Source organism: Microtus pennsylvanicus, chromosome 4 (assembly GCF_037038515.1).
Source record: "Microtus pennsylvanicus isolate mMicPen1 chromosome 4, mMicPen1.hap1, whole genome shotgun sequence".
In the NCBI taxonomy this organism is placed as follows: Eukaryota; Metazoa; Chordata; class Mammalia; order Rodentia; family Cricetidae; genus Microtus; species Microtus pennsylvanicus.
Window position 1 is genome coordinate 108,419,069 of NC_134582.1, and position 20,265 is coordinate 108,439,333.

Below are 20,265 nucleotides of genomic sequence, written 5' to 3' on the forward strand. Positions count from 1 at the left end.
GAGGCAGGCGAAGCTAGTTCAAGGTGAGTCTAGTCTACATAGGCCAATCAAGGTTACATAGTGAGATTCTGACTCAAAAAAACCAACCAACAAACAGAAATATTCAGTGAGACTGTGCACATTTAAGATATATATATATTTCCTTTCGTTATTAAAGAGCTCAACTTTCGTACTTTTCTACAGTTAAGATGAAATGACATCAGAAAAGACTTAAGAGCTCTTCTGGTCTCTTTGGCCTTGGCAGCAGAAGCAAGATGACGAAAGGAACGTCATCCTTCGGAAAGCGTTGCACAAGACGCACACGTTGTGCCGCCGCTGTGGCTCTAAGGCCTACCACCTTCAGAAGTCTACCTGTGGCAAATGCGGCTACCCTGCCAAGCGCAAGAGAAAGTATAACTGGAGTGCCAAGGCTAAGAGACGAAACACTACCGGGACTGGGCGGATGAGGCACCTAAAAATTGTCTACTGAAGATTCAGACATGGATTCCGTGAAGGGACAACCCCTAAGCCCAAGAGGGCAGCTGTTGCAGCATCCAGTTCATCTTGAGGATTTCAATCTGTCATAAAATAAATGTTCTGGTTTCCCCCTCCCCCCCCAAAAAAGAAAGAAAAGACTTAAGAAAACAGTGTGATATGTGATCTCATTAATTTTGAATACCTTTTCAGTCTTCGAGATGAAGTAAGCCCTCAGCAGCAGACACAAATAACCCATTTTTTTTTTTTTACACTATATGGCTCTAGTTTATCTTGTGCCCCACCCACAAGTAAGTTTCCATTTGTAACTTTCAGGGCTAATTGTGAGCTATCCTCTTCCAGGCATGAAGCCAAGCCGGAGAGACCACCATTGAGTGTGTATTCAGGATAGCCTAGCAATTCCAGGAGGAGTCATCTCCACAAATGAGCTGGACTCTGTATTTACAGCCAGTAGAATCACTGCCTTCGTTCATTAATTAGAACTATAAACACTATGTGTCTCTGTTCACTGGAAGGAACGATCTTTAGGATCTTTAGGAAAAGACTTTTCCATGTGTGTGAGGTATTGGACGAGGCTGAGGTAGAGGGAGTGCTTCCCCGGAAAGTTCTAGAGGGGACAGAGGGTCGAGAGCCCAGCGCTGACAGCTGGGCCGCAGGCCACAGAGAAGCCCATTGTTGTTCTGGGAAGCTGTTGCTTTTGTTTGCCAGCTCCTCCGCCCTTCCCCGGAGCAAGCAGACAAACAGCGACAGCGCTCAGACTGTTTCTTTGTGAAGTCTCAGCATTCCTCTTTTGTTAAACGTCTCTACCATTTAACGACCTTGATAAAGATAGTTAAGCAATAAAATTAAGTCTAGGAGAACTCGTTCGAGTACAGAAAAAGCTTTGCCGGCGAAGTAAGAATAAGCCCTCTCCGCATTCTGCCCCGTGAGGTCCGCGGTCACATGTACATTTGTGTCTGTGTGTCATGTATGGTGGTCTTTCTTTATTCACAGGTTGCATCGTCCAAGGCTTTAGTGACCCAAAGTCAGCTATTGTCTGAAAATTCAAAATAGAAAATCGCAGATATAAGAGAGTCCTAAATCTAGGTCCTCTTGTTAGCCAGAGCCACTCCCCCCCCCCCTCTCTCTCTGGCCCTCCCACCCTGCCTCCCCACCCCAGGCTCTCTCTGTGTAGCTCTGGCTGTCCTGGAACTCACTGTGCAGACCCACCTCTGCTTCCTCATTGCTGAGATTAACGGTGTGGACCATCACAGCCTTCCCAGTGCTCTTTTACAATCTACTGTGTTGTTTTAGTAGAGGGTGTTAATCTCTTAATGTTAATGTGCCCAGTTTCAGACAAATTTTGTCACGGTCGTGTGAAGAGGAAAGCACAATATCACAATAAGGTTTGGCAGTGACCAAGGTCTCAGACATTAGCTGGGTAATCTTGGAAAATGTTTGTGGAAGGTCCTGTAGATACATGCACTCCTTATTTGTGGAATTCTCCAGCACACTCAGACATCTTTGTGAACCGCAAAGGAAATGCTCTGTGCTCCTATTAGCACTGAACAATGGTAGCTGTCAGGTGCGTGTAACTTGGGGGGTCCACAAAGCTTTCCTACAAATGTTATTATTACTGCTACGACTAGGAATAAATTAGAAAGATTTGTTTGAAATAGCAATTCAAATACTCACAAGGCAATCACCTGCAGTTTCGCCCTTTGGGAAAACAATTCAAAGAGAAAAATAATTAAAAAGCAGAGCCGAGGAGGCAGCACAAAGTGGCTTCCATGGTGTGCATGGATCAAGCCCATGTCTGCTGGCCTGTTCACCTCCATCCTCTGCTGTACTCTCTTCTAACAACCTTAACCTGGCTGCCAGCTTCCGGCCCCTGCAGGGAAGGGCCTGTGTAGAAGGACCTCCCTACCTCTTTGGGTAGTTTAGCGACCCGAAATAGTAAGAGAGAGTAAGGGGGAAATCCGAAAAGCGTGAAGTGTAGGTGAATCATTCATAGATCAAAGCTGCCTGGGTTTCTGAGGTGTAGGCTAGAGCAGTCCTTAGCGTGCCATCGTCCCTGCCTGGCAGAGCAGGAGATACCTCTGCCTTTCCAGCACCGGCTGTGAGTTCCCAGGCGCGATGAATCTGCATGGATACGTTCAAACATAAACGAGGACTTTGGCACAATAATCAGCGGTCCTTCAAAGATGTTTTCCTCTGTGAATCAAACTCAAGGGGAAATAAATTGCCTGGGTGAAAGGAAAAGCGCGTGGGGTGGGGGGTGGGGGAGTGGTGGTGGGAGAGGACTTGAAAGCATCCACAGGGAACTAGCAATGAATTTCTCCAGACTCCAGAGATCAATGCAATTACTTCAAAAGACAGATCAATGCGGTTTAACGTTTGAATATCTAACATTAATATCACCCTTTCTTCCCAGAAGAGAGTCATTTCTAGTACATTATACAAAATATATTTTCCCCCCTCTGCAAAGCTGCAGCAACTGTCCAGACACCCTATCACATACAGGATTCAGTCTGCCACTCTGAATTCTCTTGGATTGCTAATCACTATAATTTCTCAGGAGACTTTGCCAGGGAAATCTGTGACTCACGCCGTCCTTTCAAGACGCAAGCAGCAGAAAGCTTTCTAAGCACTAACTAGAAACTTATCCACGAACTAGAATGTCTTACGAAGGGAGTCGCTGAACAATCTGAGTTCAGCTCTTAAAGTTTTGCGTAGAAAACAAATGTCAGCTGGGAAAGGGCACTGGCTTCTCACTGCATCTCCCCGTGCTGGTTGGCACCTTCTGGTGCGGGAGGGTGAGGCAGCATGGCTGGTCTTCAATTGGCACCTCTAGTGACGGCTGACCTATTGAGACATCCTGGTTATTTAAACTGGCCTTTTCTTTCTCAACATCTCTCAATCTGTTGTTGTTATTGAATGCATTGGATTTAAAATAGTCGCCTCTTTTCAAGCTTAAAATTACCCTCTTCTGCCTTTGAGGCTGTGAAATGAATGCACCTGGCCATTGACAGTTTTCTTAAACTTGAGCACACCACCTAGCGAGAAGAGATGTAACTGCAGGCTCTTCTGGGTGCAAAGTGATTCAACTGTGGCTGTAATTCAAGGAAGACTCAGTAATCATATTTTTCCGTTCAATATTCCAGAGATGACACAGACTATCTCTAAACTCTTCAAGGCACCTTTAAATACGAAGCATTTAGTAAAGGTCTTAAATAATTATAAAGAATTTGTTGTTGGAACAAATGTTTTGTTTAGGATAAAGTTTCGTAAATATTGATATCTTTATTTGGCCATTTTTATGTGATAGATACATATTTTATTTTCCATCGAGAAGCCTTGTACAGCCATTATGCTCAACATAACCCCAGTGTTTTCTGGAAGTCTGCCTACTTTCTGCGCTGAAATATAGGGTAGCAGTGTTTTAATGTTCTGAGTTTCCACCGGCCTTGCAGTTACATCTTTGCATTTGTGGGAAGATGCTGGCCAGAGAGCTGGCATGCTCTGTGCTCAGCTGGTATTATAAACCCCCGACTCTCAGGTCATTTCATCTCATCAGAGACAACTCGGGTGATGTGGTACACTGTGCTTTTAAAGACAGGCTGCCTTTTCAAGGGGCCCAGGAAAATAACAGCTTTAAAAGCTTACTTGACAAATGACATCAGATAGAAAACTTAATTTTATGCTGAATATAAAGCCACAGGCATAAATGGATACTGCGGCATTTCCTGTGCTAAGAGTACAGGAATAAAATAGGAGAAGCCAAACGTGTCCTTGTTCTAGCCAGCGCCATAAATTAGGAGTGCATCTCCACAAACACTCGGAAAACTCTGCCTTACTTTAAAAAGAGACCACTTAAAGATGATACCATCACAGATGCATATGACGAACATGATATTATAAATAGTTCTGAGACCATGAGAAGAGAGGCGTTGCCTGTTCTTCCCTCCTCTTCGTGAGCCATTATATTCTTCCAAGTTGTCTTAATTAACTGCCACCCATGAGCACAGCGTGACTGTAGTCACAGATGGGTGCTATCCAAAACAGCCAGCAATTCATTTATATGTGTCCCCAAGGGAGAGATCCTTATTCATTTAATTAAAAGTACCGCTTGACTGAGGGGGTTAGCTCACTGGTAGAGTGTTTGACCAGCATGCACTAAACCATAGGCTCAACCTCTAGCAGCAGAAAAATAATTCTGGAGACCAGAGAGATGGTTCAACAGCTAAGAGTGTTCACTACTCAATCATGAGGACCAAAGTTTGGATCCCAGCATCCATGACTGCTGACCCTGCAAACGCTTACAACTCCAACTCCAAGGGATCTGACACACTCTTCTGACTCCTACAAACATCCACACACATGTGCACATACATTCACACGCACTCAAGCTAAAATGAAAACTTTCAGAGGACTGCCTGTGAAAGACACGTGGTTAGAAGTGGAGAAGAGGAAAAGACCTCAATAGGCGATCACTTTGGTTGTGGCATAGCAAGAGCATGACCTATTGTGACAGTTGTCCTTTATTATATCATGACATTTTGGTGTGGCTGGTCTGCCATTGTAGGAAAGGGACTGGTTCCAGTACATCAGGCACCATTTCTTCGATGTGTGTACATCAGGAACTGTGTTTACTGGGAGTGCTTGTATAGTACCAACAAGACAATTCTTAAAACTCTCTGTTCTGCAACCAGACGTGCTCTTAGAGGAGATCTCACAGCATTCCATTTAATTTACATGAAAAATATAGAACAAGCAAACAGGAACAAAAAGCACATTATTTTTGTCAGTGATTGGGGGAAGAAAAGAAAAAATGGCTGCCTGAGAATATGCAGGTGACAAAGATAGTGTCAAAGATAGCACAGCAGTGTGGTTATCTTCAATGTCACTCAATTCTTCTTTTGTCATATTAAAGTGCAGAGAAGGCAGTGACAATTATATTTATACTCAGGTGCCATCAGTTCCTAGTCCTTTCTTCTCACTTGGGAGGTGGTGGATATATAACTTCCATGTTGCAAGATGGTTGATTATATTGTGTAAAGATATGCCATTGTGATTGGTTTAATAGAAAGCTAAATGACCAATAGCTGGACTGAAAGTGTAGCTGGGACTTCTGGACAGAGAGAGCTCTGGAAAGAAGAAAGGCAGAATCAGCAGCTGGATGTAGAAGGAGCAAGACAGGCAGGAGGAGATGAATCTAGGCTTGGGAGAGACACCAGAGGACACGAACAGAAACAGACGGGGAGTAAAGAGGAAACTGAGCCACATAAAGGAGTGCAGATTAGAAGATATAGGTCAATTTAAGTTCTAAGAACTAATTAAGAACAAACCTAAGCTAAGGCTGAGTTTTCATAATTAATAATAGGTCTCAGTGTCCTTTCTTTGTGAGCTGGTGGCCCAAACGAAAGACCGACTGCACTTCCATCCACTTCTAGCCCCTTTGTTCTTCTGTGGTGCTGATTACACATCACAGAGGCGCACAGTTTTATTTGGTTTCTGCTTTAGTTAGGTTGCTCTTGTAAAACACCATAGCCAAAAGCAACCAGGTAAGGAAACGGTTTATTTCAGTGTACAGCTTGTAGTTTGTAAAGTCAAGGCAGGACTGTAGGTAGGAACTGAAACACCGACCAGGGAAGATTGCTGCTTATGGGTTTCTTTCTCATACCTTGTTCAGCCTGCTTTCTTATGTCACCCAGGGCCACTCACCTACTTGTGGCACCCACTGGGTACTGTGGGTTGATAAGCCCACCCACATCTGTCTTTAATCAAGAAAATTCTCCATAGGACTGCCCACAGGCTAAGATGGTGGAGGCGTTTTTTTTTTGTTTGTTTTGTTTTGTTTTTTTCCCAATTGCGGTTTCCTTTTCCCAAATGTCTCTTGCCTGTGTCAAAGTCACAAAAACTATCTAGCACAGCCTCACACCCTAGACTTAATTCAGTGGGTGAGATTACCCTTTCTTCATAGATGGACAGATGGATTTTGCTGGGGACTGGGAGGAATGACCTTTCACAAAATTGTGAAGGGTCAGTGATACAAAAGGGAAGAGAAACACAAGGACAGTAATGGAAGCTTTGCCTTCAGTATGTGTTTTGCTGAGTCTGCCACAAATGCCCTTGCAATGATAATGGGGTTCTCAGTTGTCTTGCCCTTCTATAAGTCTCTGCTCTTGCCCAAATTCTTTCTCTGACCCTTATTTCAAATCTTTCCTCTGTCCTTTGAAAAGACTCTGTCCCACGCCCAAAGTTTAGTGTCCTTCATTCCCCGTTCACATGTCTGTCTCCTCTATCCATTCCTCCCAGTTCGAGTAGAGACCCACCCTGGGAAAGCTGGAGTGGGTATACATATGTGTTGTGGGGAGAGGTAATCTTCCATTAGCAGCTCACAATTCCCCAAATTTTGAAGTTTGATTATGCCATTCTAAATTTTGGTATTTATGCTTTTGGCATAAAACATGTATAACGACATCATGGAAACAGCATAGCTGGCATTTTATAATTTGCTTATAAGCTTAACTGTATGCCATAGACAATTCTTACCATCAAGCATGGACAGTCACACACAATCCTTAATGGTTATGTGCAACTTCTTTGTATGTCTGAACCATCAGTACCGAAACTCATTTTGATGGATGAAGATGTTATTGCCCATTGTTGTGTGGTGAACACACACCTACAAATAGATGTTCTTCAGGCATTTGGAGTATTAATATTTCATTCTTTAGAAGTGGAATAGTAGCTTATGAAGGGAAAGTGCCATTTGGAATAATCTTGTTCAGAGAAAGGCCTCTCTAAAATGGATGTAACCATTAAGCACACAGGAGTCATCTCTCAGGCTTTCTGTCACTTTTCCCTCTGACTGTGACATCTGCAGTAACTAGATAACTGTACTGTGTTCAAAGACTCACGATATGCTCAAGTTAAGTGGCTATTTGACTCATTTCATGGACATTTTTGACTTGGTTTTAGACTTTTTTGTATATATATATCCTTTACCCTCTATTGGTCCTGTATTCTTACTCCTCAATTTTATGATATTTCTAAAGCTCAACAGTCATTGATCTTTAAATAAAGTAAATTGTCTCGGAATGACTTGACTCTCTTTTGTGCCTGCTCAGAGCACATTCAGGGTCATGTGCATCTGTGTCTCCTGAGTGGTAATCCTTAAGACCCTAGGTTTTGCTCGACACTCTCAGAGCTTAATTACCAGACATTGAATGTGTTCATGTAGAATATTTTTTATGTATTTTTCCTAATTGACTTCCAAAATATTTTATCAAATGCTTGTAAACTTTTCTCAACACTGGACATTTAAGAGCTTCGATAGGTGAATATATGCTGGTAGTTAAAATAATATATAATTTCTTTAAAAGCTGGTATTGTTTTTTGGCACTCATTGCTACTTATTATTGCCTTATTACATTTTTTAAGCTTTTATTTTTGAGACAAAAATCTCATTATATAGCCCTGACCTGTCTGAGCTCACTGTATAGACCAAGCTGGCCTCGAACTCACAGAGATCTGGCTGCTTCTGCAAAGTCCTGGGATTAGAAGTGTGCATCACCATGCCTGGGAATTTAATTAACTTTATTTTATTTTTGCTCATTTTTTTTTTTGAAATACGGTTTCTCTGTGTAGCCCTGACTATCCTGGAACTCACTCTGAGGACCAGACCTTGAAATCAGAGATGTGCTCGACTCTGCCTATTGAGTGCTGGGATGAAGGCCATGTGCCACCACCGCCCGTCTGCATTGAGGGAATGTTAAAGTTATCATACAAAACAATGGTTTCATAGATATGCCATTGTGTTCTTATTCTCCTCTCCTCCTCGTCCTCCTCGTTGCTGCTCATTTGTTCCCCTCTTCTCCTTCCACGACACGTATTTTCCATTACCCTCTATTACTGCCCTTTCCCTTCTCTTGTGATCTCTTCCTCCACTCCTTCTGTGTTCTCTTTGCTATCATATTCTTCATACATATTGTATGTATGGATCTAGAGTACGCATTTGAGAGATAACAGACAATATTTGTCTCTCGGAGTCTGACTTATTTTCATTCTGCAAATGTCACAGAAGTTTTCTTTCTTCTTTTTAAAATGGCTGAATAAATTTCCATTGCAAATATAAGCCACATTTTCTTGACCCATTCATATGTTGAGTTCTAATAATTTAGTTGCTGTGAATATTATAGCTACAAGTATCTCTACTGTAGACTGACTTATAGGTCAATTTTCTTGGTGACCATAATGTAAAAACTCCCAATAAAATACTTAAAACATGGATGCAAGTTGGGTTATAATGTGCAAATCAATAAATATAATAGAGTCCATAAATTGATTTAAAGACAGTATTCGCACAATCATATCAATAGGTGTAGAAACGGTATTTGACAAGTCCAACATTCTTTTATATTTAAGTAGATATAAAAGCCTTGAGGATAGAGGTAAAAGGAAATAACAAAATTAAGGCAATATACAATAAATTATAGTAAGTGGGGGAAAACTGGGAGCATTTTCTTTATAATCAGCAATGCAATGAAGAGGCCCAATCTTTCTGTTCGTATTCCATATACTGCACTCCAAGTCTTGGCTAAAGCAAGAGATAGGAATAATGCTTTATTTTTCCTGTGAGAAAAAGCAGCTATACAGCTTCTCTATAACTTGACTAAAGAAAATAACGGGACTGAAGATCCAGCTCAGCAGTTAAGAGTGTGCGCTGTTCTTAGAGATGAGTGGAGTTGAGCTCTCAGCACTCACAGCAGACAGTTTACTGCTGCCTGTAATTCCAGCTCCAGGGCATTAGACAACCTCATTTGGACTCCATGGGCACCTGTATTCCTGTGCACATAGCTGCCTCAGCTTAGCTGGCACATAGTTGGTGAACATTTAGATAACTTGATCCCTGCCCCCCAACCAACCACCCAACCGCCTGGGATTCTTTGTGTAGTCCTCGCCATCCTGGAATTTACTGTAGTCAAGCATGACCTTGAACTCTTAGAGATCCACCTGCCTCTGCCTCCCAAGTGCTAGGATTAAAGGTGAGTGCCACCACTGTCTGGCCAACTTAAAAAACAAAACAAAAAACCAAACCTTTAAGTCATAGAAAAGTAAACAAGCAGAAGTGCAAAATCACACCTCTGTAACTTTCCTATGCCAATGTGTCAGTCACGTGATTCACAGAGCCTGTGAGTAAACAAGAGGAAGTGCAAAATCACACCTCTGTAACTTTCCTATGCAAATGTGTCAGTCACGTGATTCACAGAGCCCGTGAGTCTGGGGTGAGGATGATGGTTTCAGGGTTAGACTACTGTTGTGACAAAACATCAGGACCAAAAGAAACTTGGGGGGAAAGGGTTTATTTGGTTTATACATCAAGAGTCACAAATCATTGAGCGAAGCCAAGGCAGGAACGCAAACAGGGTTGGAAACAAGGCAGGACCTGATTCAAAGCTCTTAGAAAATGGCTCCTTACCGACTTGCTCTGCCTGCTTTCTTAAAGAACCCAGGACGACCAGCCCAGGGGCGGCATCACCCACAGAGTGCTAGATCTCTCTCCCATCCACCACTAATTAAGAAAATTCCCCACAGGCCTGTCTGCAGCATGATCTTAGATAGGCATTTTCTTAACTGAGGTTCCCTCCTTTCAGATTGTATCAAGCTGACATAAAACTAGCCAGGACATTGACTAGAATGAACTGGGTAGTAAATAGATTTGAAAATATCATGGATTTTTATTACAACGGACACACAATATATTTAAAACTACATTTAAAGTAGAGTTTGAAGGTAAAGATTATAGATATGAGATATTTTATGACTCTTGCCATTTAAACATTATAAATAAAAGCAAAAACATTTTATAGTCAGGAAGACATTTTTAGTCTTTATTAAAATGAATGATTAATGGAAACGAATAAGAGACTAACAGAGAAATGAGCTAAGGATATTGAGACACATTTTATATATACTGATTAAAGGAATGATATAGATTAAATCAGCAATAGGACTGATTTAATGGAAATTTATCCATTAAATTGTAGAGATTTAAAAATTGTGAGGTGTCAGGAAACATTTCTGGTGGAAACAGAAATGCGACAATAATTCTGAAAAGCAATTTAATAAATCATAACCTTCTAACTAGGGTATATTATTTAGCACAGAAAATTCCATGAAGTCATGCTCAACTCTTTATCCATTCCACATAAAATACTGTCATCTTCAGAAATCTCAAGGTCCAAATCAGGAGCAGAAGGAGAGAGAGCACGAGCAAGGAACTCAGGACCGCAAGGGGTGCACCCCCACACTGAGACAATGGGGATGTTCTACTGGGAACTCATCAAGGCCAGCTGGCCTGGGTCTGAAAAAGCCTGGGATAAAACCGGACTTGCTGAACATAGCGGACAATGAGGACTATTGAGAACCCAAGAACAATGGCAATGGGTTTTTGATCCTACTGCACGTACTGGCTTTGGGGGAGCCTAGGCAGTTTGGATGCTCACCTTACTAGACCTGGATGGAGGTGGGTGGTCCTTGGACTTCCCACAGGGCAGAGAACCCTGATTGCTCTTTGAGTTGATGAGGGAGGGGGACTTGACTGGGGGAGGGGGAGGGAAATGGGAGGCAGTGGTGGGGAAGAGACAGAAATCTTTAATAAATAAATAAATAAGTTAAAAAAAATACTGTCACCTTTCAAACCATCACTGCTGCCATCGCTTGTACCCTCTTGCTTTTTCTCAGAATTGTATATGCTCAGCATTTCTTTAGAGGATGCTATTAGTTACGTAATGGTATTTATGTAACTCAATTCTGTAAGAGAAAACAAATTTATCTTTGCTTTTTACCAGTAGAGAAATAAATATAATATCACATGGATTAAGAAATTGGCTCATGGTAACTATCAAACCAGATTTGATCTCAGGTATCCTAGCATCTCCATGAAGGTGAGTTTTTACTGAAATGAGTTTTCACAGGTTTCTTTAGTAAACCATTCAGAAAACTAATTTCATTAGGTATTAAGGATATTCTATTTCTCTTGTATGCATTGGATTTTTTAAAATTATGATCCCCTCTTTTTTACTTTATTTATCTTCAGATTAATAAATCTCCTATTGGCTCTTAACACACTGTAGGGAGCCCATTGGGCTGCTCATAACTAACTGCACGGTGATCCTCATGTTTCACAGTCTTAGGGAAGACTTCTTAGACTTTCCTGGGCTTTTATTTAGGGAATTTTTGCTGACTTGAGATTGCCTGACCCTCTGAGTAAGTTTAAGACTTACCGTCCCTGACTCAGATGTTACCAATATGGGGCCTCTGTGTACCCTCTAGCCTTCCTTATGTTGAGCACAAGCCGCCTTGGAGCTGGGGAGAGAGGAGGGCCCATGGAATGTCTCATGATACCATAGCATCTTACCAACATCTGCCCAAACATTGAGTGGACTGTGTAATGGAGATCTGATTTAGGAAGTTGAAACTGGAAAAGATGAAGTTCATTTAGCCCAGTGGTTCTCATCCTGTGGGTCATTACCCTTTTGGGAATCAAAGGGCCCTTTCACAGCTCGCCTAAGACCCCCCGAAAACACAGGTATTTACACTATGATTCAGAACAGTAGCAAAATTGCAGTTATGAAGTAGCAACGAAAATAATTTCATGATTGAGGATCACCAACATGAGGAACTGAATTCAAAGTTCACAGCATTAGTACGGTTGAGAACCACTGTTCTAACATATTTCACAGTGGAGGCCTCTGTTGTGTTCAGAAACAAAACAGTCTTTCCCAGTCACCCTGTTCAAATCAGCTAGCTAACTTTGGAATTGGATTTAGAAAAAACCATCCCAAATTCTGTCAAGCTTCCAAGAAGATATATATTTTAGGAAATATTGTGACCGTGCTAATTTTTTATGTATCTGGAATTACAAAGCAGATGAGATTTTTTTTTTTTTAAAGACAGAGTTTCTCTGTGTAACAGTCCTAACTGTCCTGGAACTAGCTCTTGTGAACCAGACTGACCTCAAATTCATGGAGATCCATCTGCCTCTATCTCCTGAGTGCTGGGATTAAAAGGCGTGTGCCAACCACTGCCTGACCAGATGGGATTTTTAACCAGTTCTTTGGAAAATTTGTACAACACAGTCCGGTAGCTGTTTATCCGCCTTAAAACAAACACAGCGAGCTACTTGACAATTTCCACATGAGAAGCTTGATTTTTAGAAGCGTGATGCAAAAGAATTTCTGTTCGAGTTCTTGACTTCAGTGTTTAAAGGCACTTGGACATTATTGCAACAGTTCTGGAGCAGCCAGCTACACTGATGGATTGCCTAGATTTCCCTTAAGAACTTCTGCAAGGGTGGGGAACATTCTTTATAAAAGACTGTGTACATGCATGCGAGTGTGTCTATAAGGTGATGCTTTATGAGATCTTGATTAAATTAACAGAAGAATACTGATAACTGAAGATTATATGTCCCCAAAGGAGCCCATGGTCAGGCAGTTTCTGTCCATAAATGTATCAGGCACTGTGGTTACAGCTATGAAAAGAACAAAGCCAAAATATTGAGCACACAATGTTCTTGGGGGAAAAAATGGCATTTTGCTAGGTCAAAGACATCCTCAAGTAGCTGCTGTTTCTTTTCAGTCAGGCCTGGCTCTGACGTGACTCGGTCTGTTAAAATGGATTTGTCTCTAAAGCAACGGTATTGATGTAGGCTGCAGCCGTGATGACTCAAGATGAGTGCCAGCTTGGCATTCCCTGAGGTGACTACATATGTATTCTTTCTTGTTTCTTAGTTTAATCACTATCCCTTTCCTCCTGGATCAAATGAAAATAATGCCAACCCTTTAAAATTAGACTGTTCTAAAATGATTTCATCTAAATAAACAAAGCTTTATAAATCCAAATACCTATTTTTATTTCAGCTCCCATGGATGTAACCCAGTTCGTGGTCAACCATGTAGCAATTAGCCATTGGCATCATCTCTTTGTAACGGGAGCAGAGTAGGGGAGCAGAGCAGAACCCAGCCCATTGGGTGAGGGAACAGAGCAAATGACCTCCCCATGATACCATTAGAAAGATCTTTAGGTTCCTTCTACTACAACAATCTCACAGTCTAGTGTGTGCTGGAACTTTTCCCTCTTGTATCGAAAAGGTTTCCTATGTCTCAGCTTATGCAGTAGCAACTTAGAAAATTCTACTTTTCTTGAACACTTCATCAATCTGCCTAACAACACAGTTGTAGACTTACTGCTTGTGACTGGATTTCAATGTCACTATCCCAAATCAAGTTCTTATCAGTTTTGTATATTCAAATCTAGTGTCCTTTCTAGGCATATTTTACAAGCTGGCTCTTTCATAGATAGTTATCCTATTGTGAAGAGTAGCTTTGGGCCCTTCTCAGTGCCAGCAACTGATACAAGCCACTTTACATTTTAGCTCATTCATTTTTTTCAGTTTTTTTTTAAGGTGGATGTCAGATTTTGCATTTTGCAAATGAAAAACTGAAAATTTAGGATAGCTAATTAGCTTGCCAAATTCAACACAGCTCATTAGCAAAATCATGTTGGAAGCCTTGGTTTCCTTCACAATAAACAATTTAGTTGTAACACAAAATTCAGTCACAGACTACTATAATATATTTGGCACATATGTCATACCATTAGTTTGATTCTAGGTTTTGGTGACAATACGTAATATTTGTACGAATTTTTTCTGTTATTTGTATCACGTTTCAGGATATGTACTAAGAATATGTATATTAGCAAGTTTATCATAATTGTCGTGGAATACCTGAGGAAATTCACTCACAAAGACAAGTTCGTTTGGCTCACTGATCTGGAGGTTGCAATCTTAGATTGAGCTGCCCCACGCTTTGGGACATTGGCAAGGACTTTACAAAATTTGATGAGAGTAGACCAAACAAAAGATTCACTCCACTATTCAGGAGCCAGAGAAGAGGAACAGGAAGATACTGGGGTCCCACAATCCTCTTTGAGGACACACTCCCAGTGATCTAAACCCCTCCCCAAACAGGTCACATCTTTAGAGTGTCCCTTAAAGACCCTAGAGGTACATTCTGCATTCAAGTTGCGGTAGTACTTCTTTCAATAAAATGAATATAAATAAGTCGAATACACATAATTTTATAGTTCTTGATACATATTCCCAAATTGCTTTGCAAAAGTACTTTTTCAATTTATGCTATAGCCACTGTTGATGACAGACTACGAATTGTCCTATCTTTCTCCTAAAGCTGTTCTTTGAGGGCTATGGTTATAAAACAAAGTGTAATTATAGAACAAAGAATCCACGGGAAGGTTTGAAAACCCACTTCTCAGACAGCACTGTACTGGCCCAGGAGCAGGGAAGGGGTGGACGGCAATGATGGGCACCAGTGTGTATTTTAAAAACTGATACAGAGTGCACATGTTGGGATGGAGATGACTTTGCATGCTTGCACAAAAAATTGAAAACAATTCAGAAAAAAAACCTCTATTATGAAACCAAGGAAAACTCATGCATCAAGGTTCAAAGAGGGAAAGCAACTGAGCTGGGATGAATTCTTATAAACTGGATGATGTAAGGCAGAGAGTCACACCTTTGGACCTAGAATGAAATAAAAGGGACTGAGTTTCAAGCAAGATCAAACTCAAATTGCTTCTCTCTTCCACCTGCTCTCTGCAGGAGTTTGATCAATGACTACATTCCTGCTTTCTAGTTTTCTAATATGTGGGGTTGGGATGAAACACATCTCAGGGCTGTTGGAAGGACTAAATGACATAAAATGATGAAGTAATGCCAGGATGGTGATACCAGTGGTGGCGGGGGAGGGGTGGGAATGTGGGAGGGGATTGACTGAGCAGGGCAACAGATGAGCCCTAACTTTCATGGGAGTAGCTTGCATTTTTCAGGCAAATTCAAAAGGTCTGAAGCAAGAACAACTATTGGTGTTTTAAATCTGGTCACAGCGCCTGTCTCAGAGGTTTCTGTATTTCCTTTGCTTTTAATTTAGAGAGATAGTAGTTGTACATGCAGAACACTCAATTCAGAGTTAGGTATTTTCTGTTACTGTTCTTCAGAAGCTGAAGGACAGTCTCCAAATGAAAGTTGTCTTTGCTAGAGCAAGCCAAGTGACATGTGCCTCAGAGGAGCTACGTGTCTGCTAGGGTCTCTGATGAAGAGAATGGGGACACACCCACTCTCTTCCAGGACACTGATGAACACGCATATTCCAGCACAGCTTGCTTTAGCTTGCCTGTGAGGTTCCTAGACATGTTGTTCTGCCATCTGGGTTCTGCGGTAAGACACCCTTTCTCCATGGGATTTTTTTTTTATCACCCAAACCTGCTTACATTTCAGTTTACTGTGGCATACAGCTCCTGCCTATGTGTGTGTCACCATGATTTCTATGTGTTTATTTAGTCTAGAGTTTGCTTAGGTTTTCCCCATGGAAATTTTGGCTTTAGGGCCTTGAGAGTAACTCCCATGAGAGTTGGCTTGCCTGAAGTTTGCTGTAGGTTAATTGCATTGTGCAAGAGGCAACTGATCGATGATGTATCATAAATGAGACAGATCTGTTTTTAATGCTGCAGCAAATATCCACATAACACACAGCACATAATTCATTTACCCAGACAGGGTTTTCAGATGCTAAAATCACAGGGCTGTTTAGTTGCTGAGTTGTTCTCTTTTGATCACCTGTCTTCCAGTCTCTCTTCCATTCTACTCTCTTCACCTTGATTCAAGGGAGCGTGTTTGGAGATAGAAATTAAATGAATTAAGCCTGTCTTGATATGCACTGTTAAAAAGCCTTTGCCATTTCTACACAGAAATGCTTATTGTTCAAGCATGCTATCTTTGAAAGCAGCATTCTCCTACTGCCCAAGGAGGAGTAAAACCATCTCCCGCCTTCCATTTATTTATTTTTTTATTTTTTGCAGTGTTAATGTAAGGAACACATTGCAATCAGCTCACTCAGGAATATGCATAGAGGGATTTCAGAATGTTTTCAATGTAATAAAATTGCACATAAACAGCAGACAGGTATTTATGGAAATTAGGCAGCCTTTCAAATCACTTATCAGAGTGCTTACAGTTCCCATTTCAAGGCAAGTGAAATAATAACGGACATTTGGGGCTTGAACATATTCAGTGCACTAAAGAGCAAAGCTGTCTGTGCCTAAATTGTTTGGCTAAATGGAAGAACCAGAGTTGATTAGGTAGATCCTGCAGTTGCCATTAGTGCCATTTAACCTCAGCAGCCAGTGGCAGACCAGGGACCAGGCAAAGAGAGTTAATGCTCCTAACTATTAAATGGAATCTTCCGTGTGGATCCACATGCCACAATGGCAGATTCCAGCCGACTTGGAACGAGAAGTCAAAAACAAAATACAAAAATCACAGGTAATCCTGGACCTTAAATGAAACAGCACAGCAGCACAGTTTTGGCTTCTGGAGAGAGAGAGAGAGAGAGAGAGAGAGAGAGAGAGAGAGAGAGAGAGAGAGAGAGAGAGAGAGAGAGAGAGAGAGGAGAGAGAGAGAGAGAGAGAGAGAGAGAGAGAGAGAGAGAGAGAGAGAGAGAGAGAGAGAGAGAGAGGCACGGAGGGAGGGAGGGAGAGAGGGAAGGAGGGACCCTCCCCTCACCCTATCATTAAAATGCCACATTCTTCCTCGACTGTGACTCCAGCAATGTTCTTTCAAGCCACAAAGCAATCTCCTTGACGTAATTATAGTGCAGCAAGGCTAACTTGACAATATATTCTAGGAAATCAAGGTTAAAGAACAAATCAAGGAAAGGAAGAATCTTTACTGTTAATGCTGATGTGAATGTCAACACTTTGATGGGATTTGGTTATGGCAACATTGCTTAGCTGGGAGGAAGAACATTTAGAAGCCTGAATCCTATTAAGCACACTACAGTGTTTCTGTAGATTTTCCATGGAGACTAAACACAATTCTTGTGTCCATTTGTGGGACTATCAATAAAATTATTTGTAGAGTACTTTGCAAAATGATCTGGTAAATGATGTACAGCCAAATTAAAACAAAGAAGACTAGTTAAGTCAGAACTCCATTATGACCACAGAAACCAGCTCTACTGAGCAATTACTTTTAGGTGATAATTTAAATTCTGTGATAATTTAGCTAACACACTCTGTGGGAGAGTCATTTGTTCTCTGTCCTCTAAAGTAGCTCTCTTGGAAACATTTTTTCTTTTGGGGCCAAAAACATTAAATTAAGACAACAAATTAGGGGCTGGAGAGATGGCTCTGCAGTTATGAGCAATTGCTGCTTCTGCAGAGGATTTGGCTTCAGCTCCTAGCATCCAAGCTCACACCTGACTGTAACTGCAGGGCCCTCTTCTGGTTTCCATAGACACCTGCATGTATGTGGTGTGTATACATACTCTTAGACACATGCATGTACACATAACACAAAAGCAAATCAATATTTAAAAAATAAGTTTTATTTTTTAAAACAGATGAAACAATACCCCCCCCAATAGACATACTCCATATACCACACCAAGTCTGTGTGGGGGTTGGGGACAGTCGTACCACCTTGACTCTATTCTTCCCTCTGCCAGGCATTGCTTATATATCCTGTGAGTTAAAAAAGAAAGAAAAAGAATGAGGAAGAAAGAAAGGAAAAAGAAAGGGAAGTGAGAAAAAAAGGGTGAAGACAAAAACGTGTATTTGTCTGAGCTAATTATCCCTCGAGTACAGAGGTTTGGATGCATCTGGATGTGATGAGCCTTTTTTCCTGGTGGTTCCTGTGGGTACATATGCCTAGAATGAGTCAGGTATTTATTTTTCTTTTTCGTTTATTTATTTATTTTCCTATTTGAAAAAAATGTGCTTAAATATATGTAAGTAGAAAATATGATATTAAGTTACCATTTTAATCACACTGAAGTAGCACCACGGTCACCTTCCTCAGAACTTCCTTCACCTTAAGAGACTAGAATTCCAGATATTAGAAAGGAATCTTCCAGTTCTTTCTCCCTTGATGCTGCCACCTGCAGAATATTTGTTTACATTGTAAAGATGTGTCTCTGCCTAAGGTGCTTTCTGATTGATTTAATAAAGAACTGCATGACCAATAGCTAGGCGGAGAGAATAGGCGGGGCTTCCAGGCAGTGAGAGAGAAACTGGGAAGAAGAATCTAGGTGTATGGATGTGCCAGCAAGACATTGAGAGAAAACAGGAGGTACAGGAAATGGAGTGGAAGTCTCCAGGACATTTTTCACAGGTTGGCGTTCCCAATGAAAAAGTATGACTACAGCCACCATTTGTGTCTATGAGTCTGGAGAGTTTGGATACAGACCTCTCACAGGAGAGATCATGCATGTTGTAGTCTGAATAAGAACGGCGCCCCTTCCTCATAGGCCCATATATTTAAATGCTTGGTTCCCAATTGGTGAAACTTTGAGAAGGATTGGGAGGTGTGGCCTTGTTGGAAAAGGTGTGTCACTAAAGAATGGGCTTTGAGAATTCAAAAGTCCACGCCATCCCCAGCTAGCCCTATCTCTGCCTTGTGCTTATGGATCAAGATAAAAGCTCTCAGTTACTGTTCCAGGGCCATGCCTGCCTGCCTTCTGCCATTTCCTCTGCCATGATGGTTATGGATTCACCCTCTGAAAGTGTAAAACTCCAAATAAACTCTTTTTTTTGTAAGTTGTCTTGATCACAGCTTCTTATCATAGCAATAGAAAAGTAACTAAGACAATGCGGTATTTGCTATTTGTTTTTGTGTGTGTGATCAGTGTATATATTTAAGGCTATAATAAAACATGGGGATTAATAGGTGAAAATGAAGAAAGACGAACTCAGGAACATGTCAGAGTTTAGGGACAAACATGAAGAAGAACAAAGAAACCCAGTGCAAAGGAGAAAGAAGAGTGCTGGAGAGATGGCTCAGTGGTTAGGAACACTGGCTACTTTTCCAGAGGACCCAGGTTTGATTTGTAGCACCCACATTTTAGCTCAAAACAGTCCGTAACTCCAGTTCATGGGAATCTGACACGCTCTTCTGACCTCTGTGGACACATGAGGCTCACATGTAGTTCATCAACATACATGCAGACAAAACATCTTCATACATCAAAAAAAATTAAAAAGAAATGAGTAGTGTAGGGTGTAGAGAATCCTGGCGGTGTGATTTTCTGTTGAAATTCCATAATCCCAAATAAACACAGAGTAAATCGGTTATACAGACTGTGAAACCACCATGTTTGTGAGTACAGTTTGAGTCTATGTTCTGGTTGCGGTATTATCCCATTGGTGTTCTTGTAGTAACCAGTTTTCTTCAGTGCACTTTCTCATCCTGGAAACATTAAGTACAGGGAATTTTTAAGAAATGTATCTTAATTGGTTGTGTGCATGTATGTGCAAGCATGTGAGCGCAGGGGCCCATGGAAGAGAGAAGAGGTCAACTCATCAGCTCTTCTGCAGCTAGCATTAGAGGCAGCTGTGATTCTCCTACATGTGTGCTGAGAACCAAACTCACAACTCCTGTAAGACAGCCCCACAAAAGAAGTGTTAAGTGGCACACATGACCACATTTTCCCAAGCATATAGTCACTTACCAGCTAATTTTCATGGATGTGAACTTGCACATAGAACCTCAGTTATGTGTGTTTTTCCTACTCTTGGAAACATCGTAATTACCTAGTGTGTGACCCCACTTAAAACCCAAGGATATGCCTTATTTGTCACTTAGTACTTATTACTCAGCAGTTAAGAGCACTGCCTGCTCTTCTAAAGGTCTTGAGTTCAATTCCCAGCAACCATATGGAGGCCCAC

General features: G+C 41.3%; 1 pseudogene; it reads left to right on the forward strand.

Annotated features, from left to right (window-relative positions):
• Nucleotides 1-254: 254 nt before the first annotated feature.
• Nucleotides 255-573, forward strand: LOC142848894 (large ribosomal subunit protein eL37-like; annotated as a pseudogene).
• The last annotated feature ends 19,692 nt before the right edge of the window (nucleotides 574-20,265 follow it).